At 39.8% G+C, this 6,639-nt stretch overlaps 1 protein-coding gene across 1 annotated transcript in view; it reads left to right on the top strand.

The window, feature by feature from the left end:
• Positions 1-695: 695 nt before the first annotated feature.
• LOC108080533 (uncharacterized) overlaps positions 696-6,639 on the top strand; it is a 60,007-nt gene continuing 54,063 nt past the window's right edge. The window contains exon 1 of the mRNA XM_041774746.2: positions 696-1,071. The gene's annotated coding sequence lies outside the window, so the exon portion shown is untranslated. The remainder of the gene's footprint in view (positions 1,072-6,639) is intronic.

Below are 6,639 nucleotides of genomic sequence, written 5' to 3'. Positions count from 1 at the left end.
AGCAGACTTGGCTGGGATTCATCGATGATTACTTCCTTCGATTGCAGAGATTTTTGTTGTTTTTGCATGAATTTATTATGAACTTGCACTTTTCCATCGAAGCAACACTTTTTCGGAGTCTTCTAGAAGGGTTGAGATGCACACGTCACAGGTGATGGCGAGGGGAGGCACGAGGGGAGAGAGGGAGGCGCGCACTGACTGAAGCTGCGGCGGCAGAGGGGGTTGTATTTATAGGTAGCTAGAGAGGGAGAGGGAGAGAGAGAGAGGTTGAGCTGAGAGCCGAGCTTAGAGCAGAGCTGATAATTTCAGAACAGCGAACACACACACACACTGCTTGTATGAGAGCGCACACACTGAGAGCTGAGCTGAGCTTATCAGCTCTGCTCTCAGCTCTGTTCGCAGCTCCGCTCGCAGCTCTGCTCTCAGCTCTGCTCTCAGCTCTGCTCTCAGCTCTGCTCGCAGCTCTGCTCGCAACTCAGCTCGCAGCTCTGCTCGCAACTCTGCTCTCAGCTCAGCTCACAGCTCTGCTCGCAACTCTGCTCGCAACTCTGCTCGCAGCTCTGCTCTCAGCTCAGCTCGCAGCTCAGCTCTCAGACGCTGACGTGTGTTCACTCTCGATCAAGCTTTCTCCCCTCTGGCTACCTATAACTACAGGCCTCTCTGCAGCCGCAGCTTCAGTTAGTGCGCGCCTCTCACCTCGTGTCTACGTGTGACGTGTCCATCCTAACCGATCTGGATGACCGCGGAAAAGTGCCAATTCATGGAATTCTGCCAAATATAATAATAATCATGAAAAATCGCCAATAATCTCTGGGAATCGAAGGAGTTATTCAGCGATGAATCTGAATCTTAATTTGTGCGCCTCTCCCCTCGTGTTTACATGTCACGTGACATTCTGGATGACCACTGGAAAAGTGCCGCTTAGCTGGAATTGTGCAAGTTCAATTATGAAAATCGTGCAAAAACAGACAGAATATCAGCAATGGAAGGAATTAATTATCGTTGAATCCCAGCTAAATCTGATGTGTGAAAATGGAAGGGAACAGCAACAGGGTGTCCATATTATTGCGGGTAAGTCCAAGTCAAAACAAATGGTTTATAGAATCATAAAGCTCCCTTAGCAGCGATTAGGATTAGGAAACTTAGCTTAAAACATAAAAGAAAGCTTATTGCGGGAACAGATGACTCATTGATTCCTTGATTAAGTTGATTGATTCAAACAAAACATTATGTTCAATTTATTAGGTTATATTTGTGGGTTTTAGTGGATAGGTTACCATTCTTGGTAAGCTCCAATTGGAGCTAATATGTTATATTTGATATATTATATATATTTTTCTATGTTCTAAATATAATTAACTTTTTATGGAAGCGTACATGTATTTTTAATATATTGGCGTTGTAAATAATTATCTTATTGTCTTTTTCCGACATTAAAAAAAAAAAAAATTAATTGCCTGTATTTGGCATAAATATTGTATTCTCTGTGTTAATTCGAGCTTCATCAATGTATTTTATTGTTAAATTCTTGTTTTGTTTTTTTATTTGTGATTAAAGCAAAACCATTTATTTTCCATTCACCCGCCAAACACTCCAACTTTTGTGTGTGGGAGGGACCAGAAAAGGGACTTTTTTTCTCTCGCCTGAGCCTGATTCAATTAGAATGCCAAAAATCATGTCCTCGCAGCCATTATAATTACTTCCGTTCACTTTGGCCCACAACAAGTCCAAGAAGGGCCAGGGTCCTAAGGTCATTAGCAGGACAAAGACGAAAAAAAGAAAAAACAAGAAAAAACTTTGTCCAAAGCTCAAACTGACCAAAACAGACACGAAATGGACATGGAAAATGCGAAAATCAGGGGGGAAACAGGGGAAAACTCCTCAAATGCTAATGACACAAACAAGGACCCAGGGGGGTGTGCAGGAGTGAAGATATAGATTAGATATATATATAAAAGAAGTAAAAAAAAAAACCCCAAAAAAATTGAAGCAAATCAACAAATTAGCCTTGTCAAACCTTGTCCAATGCTGACAACTGCCAACTTCAGTCAATCTGTCAATATTTACTCATTTCATTTAGTCATTTTCAATTTATAACCATTCATTGGAATTTTTCCCCAGTCCCTAGTCCTTGCTCCTTACACCCCTCCCCCCTCTGTCACGCATCAATCGCTGTCTTAGTCCTTGCCTCCTTTTCCTCCCTCCGCATCCTTGCACGCACTACATCCCCCCAGCCTGGCGTTAATTTCCCAGCTACTTATGCACAGAGGAAAATGCCTCCGGGCCAGGACATCCATCAGTCCTGTCCGGGGGAGGGATGGGTCCTGGGAGAGGGTGGGATGTGCTCCTGCCACTGCTGATGATACCCCAAGGGCGGAGGCGTCGGCGGCATCCCCTCTCTTGGCAGCAAAGTGGCAAAGTGGTTGGGAAAGTGTATCCTGTATCCTGTATCCAATTCGAACTGATCGGTCTGCGTAGATAACCCCAGCGAAAATTGCCAAAGCTGTCTAATATATATATGTATATGCTATATATATATTATTTTTAAATTTCTCTTTGCCTTTAGATGGGTGTCATATATCTTTATGGGCGAGGGGTGTGGGTAATAGTTGGAAAGTTGAAAAAGGTTTGGGAAATTTCTACGTAATTTATCCTGAAAAAGGGTCAGTTTATAGGTTTTTTTTATAAATAATTTTGGCTTGGGAAATATATGATTAAGTAAATGAGTCAATAATAACTTGGAATTTAGCTGAGAATTTAACTAAATAAATTATGAATAAATAAATTAAGGAATTTCCAGCTTATAAATTCTTTAAAAAAATCAAAAAATATTTTAAAATATTTTAACACATTTTAAAAATATTGTAAAATATTTAAACACATTTTTTTAATAATTCAAAATATTTAAAAATATTTGAAAATATTTAAAAATAATTCAAAATATTTAAAAATAATTCAAAATATTTAAAAATATTTCAACACATTTTAAAAATATTGTAAAATATTTTAACACATTTTTTAAGTTAATAAGCTTGAAATTATTTTATTTACTTATTATTTTTTTTTGTTTTATTATTTTAAAATATTCTAAAGAGCGAAAAAATAGTTTATAAATAAATCTTTATACTTAAAAATATAACAAAAATAAGTCATATATTAAAAATATTAAAAATAATTAATATTAATATTTTATACAAATATTTACATATTTTAAAATATTTACATATTTTAAAATATTTATATATTTTACATATTTACATATTTTAAAATATTTTCTCTGGTTAAAAATCACCCAAAAATCCTTGTAATATCAAACGATTTGCTGTTTTTTTTCTGGCAGATTTAATTTTAGTTTCCACCAGTAAACAAACGACTGACAACTCAGCCAACATTTTTAATAGCCGCCTCCGCACAACTCCCCTTGCGAAAAGTTGTAAATTTTTGTAAGTGGCTCCCCCCCTTCAAGGGGGGTGAAAATTTCCTAAGGCATTTCAATTGTTTTTGAAGGCTCGCTCTCTCTCTCTCTCTCCCTTCTACTGTTTTCTGGATACTGTTGGCCAGTGTTTTGTCTGAGACTTTCGATGGCGGCGACGCTCAATTAACGCTTTTGGTTTATGGAGGAAGCTGGAGTTGGGCTATCTTGGCCCACAATTAGGGCAGCTTTCGACCCAATAATAATGCCAACTCAGCTCAGGCATCATAACGGTGTAACGGTTATTCTCCCCCTTTACTTTCTTTACTTTATATATATAAATTTTCCCCTATATATATTTTTTTTTGAACACAAAATGGCTTCATTTACAGCCGGCGGCGGCGACTAACAACAATAAGTGAAATTTTCACCAGCTTTGGGGTAAAGCTTTAGTTGTTTGTTTCCATCTCTTTCTAGACCTCCCCCTCTCTCTATCTCTTTCTGTGTCTCTATTTTTTTTTAAGCGTTTGGGGAGTTGGGTTAGAGCTGGGAAAAAGTTTTCCACTTTACACACAGACGCAAGAAGACGCAACTTTGTAAGACCTCCGGTCGTTCCAAAAAACTTACCCAGGCCCAGGGAATTACAGCTCGTTATATATATATATATAAACCTATACATATATATATATATAAAGTGAGATATATATATAGTGGAAATCTATTTTCGAATGCCAGTGGGTGGCTTGGTTATTTTTCATTACATTTTCCAACATTTCAACTAAGTCGGAGGAGCACTCTTTCCTTTGGGTTTTCTCTCTGTCTTTTTTTTTTTTTTTTGTGAAGCAAACCAACGTCGACTTAATTTATAATTACGATAATTTGCGCATTACGTTTTCTTTTGTTGGCCAAGGCTGGAAAAGGGGGTGTGGTGTGGTGTGGTGGGCGGGTCTTCCAAGGATTTTCTGCTGGACACAGGCAAACTTTTGTGGGGTTAGTAGGGGGGTTGGCCTGATTGCTCCTCCTTCTCCATCTCTGTCTGTGTCTCTGGTCCTGGGTTTTGCCTTGCGGCCGCGCCTGTCCTCCTATCAGTTCCCCCATTTCTCTTCGTTGTCCTTGCGGCTTATCAATAATGTTGATTTCACTCTGTGTCGCATAATTGAATTCTGAAGTTGTTAAGTCAGAAGCGTTGGGCCAAAATTTACGCGCTGGGAATAGGCCAGCCTCCAAGGAAATGACTACCTAGGAAAGCCCCCTAGGAAACCCCCCTAGAAAACCCCCCTAGAAAACCCCCCTAGAAAACGCCTCTGAAAATCAACCTGAAAATCAGCCTGAAAACCTCCCGAAAAACCCCCTGAAAATCTTCCCTACAAACCCCCCTTAGGAACTCTACTTAAAAACCCCCCAAAACCCCCCTCAAAACCCCCTCAGAGCCCTCTAAAAACCCCTCCTTAACCCTCTTCCCCTACAATTGCCCCCCTAATAACCACCCCCTAGGAAAACCCCCACCCTTTCAAGGCTGTTTTCGCCTGCTGATTGCAAATTTGCCAATTAGAAATAATGAAGCGTGTGACATTAAATGCAAGACAAGCAGCAAATCGGGGCCACAATTTCCCCTGGCGGATAGCTCGTTAGAGCTATATATATACTCCTCGATATATATATATCTAGATATAGCTGTATATGTACCTTGTAATATAGTATTTTTCAGTGCTTCCTTTCCTGCCAATGGCGATAACAACATTTTTTAGCTTAGAGGGAAAAAGGAAGCTCTTAAAATCTCATTGCCGCCAAACCATCCAAACCCTCAGCCCTCTTACACCTCGCACACCCATCGTACACCCCTCGCACACCCCTCGCACACCCCTCTCCCCTACACACACACTCTCTCAGGCACGGATATCGAAAATTTTCATGTCTTCCTTTAGTTTGTCTTAGTTCTCTTTCGCCATCATTAGACTTCTTGGGCCAGAAATCCCGTCAATCGAGGCGCCCCCTCCGCTTTCCCTTTCCCTCAATTTTCCGGAAATTTATAGTCCTTTCCCTTCCTCCTTTACCCCTCCCTCCCTATCCGTAACTCGTAGGCAAATGCGCATTAGCAAGGCTCCTTGGGCCCGCCAGGATTCGGCCTCCTCCTGATGCACTCGGTAGGGTCCACCCCCTGCCAGCTGCATACATATTTCTTTTAAGTAGCTCATTATTTTAGCGCGTTTTTTTCCTCTCTCTCTCGCTCTATCCTAGTTCTTGGCCAATAAATATGGCCCAAGAGGAAGAGGTCTCAACCACAGGTGATTGGTGAAGTGGCGCCCAGGTGTCAACAGGACGGGGTGGAGGTCCTTAAAGTTTTCACCAAAGTTGCAGGCTTTTGGGAATTGATTTTAATAATGGAATTAGAATTTCTTCAGCCTGCTTAAGCAAGGAATATATTCTATTTCGTTTTAAACACATGAGAAAGAAGGATTATAGGTTATAGTTTCAAGTTTTAGAATGAAAACTTGTTAAAAATGGAGGGAAAAAATTATTTAGGCATTTCTAACAATTTTTTAAAAGGTTTATTAAGTTCTTTCGTACTAAGTATTCATTAAAAAATAAACTTTATTAAGTAGAAATAAAAATATAAAATATTTTAGGCAGTCGAAATTATTTTTAAGCCATTTTTGTTTAACTTAAAGCACTAGCTGTTGGATTTATTATTCATTAAAGCCTTTTGGTTAGTGGCCTTAACCCTCTAAAAGTTGGAGGAATGCCTAAAGTTTAGGCACAGAAAATATACAGATATATACATATATACATATATATGTATAAGTTATATTTTTAGCTGTGCAGTCTGGCATTAAGTAGGACCTCAACTTGGTCATCATCATCATTGCGCGGCATCAGAACGGCCAAAAGTCAGCGCTGGAATTAAATTAGAGCCAACTTGTCTTGATGCCATTCAAATGCTATACCATTGCCGCCTCTTACCACCTGCCAACGCCCCTTTTTTTCCCCCCCACATAGCAATGGATATTCAGCACCTGGCTGGGTTATGTCAAGGAGTTTTCCTGGGGAGTGGTTTTTCTGGTCTGGAAGTGGGTTTGGGTTTGGGTTTGCCATCGCATCGCATCGCTCACGTTAAGCACATAATTACAATTCTGCTTTATATTTACGTGTATTTATATTACCTTTTCCTTGCCTTTTTCCGACAGGCAACACTAAGCTCTGGCAGTGGTAAGGTAGCTTCCGTGGGG

Source organism: Drosophila kikkawai, chromosome X, assembly GCF_030179895.1.
Source record: "Drosophila kikkawai strain 14028-0561.14 chromosome X, DkikHiC1v2, whole genome shotgun sequence".
Lineage (NCBI taxonomy): Eukaryota > Metazoa > Arthropoda > Insecta > Diptera > Drosophilidae > Drosophila > Drosophila kikkawai.
The sequence above is the reverse complement of the archived record's forward strand: the minus strand, read 5'-3'. Positions and strand labels throughout refer to the sequence as shown.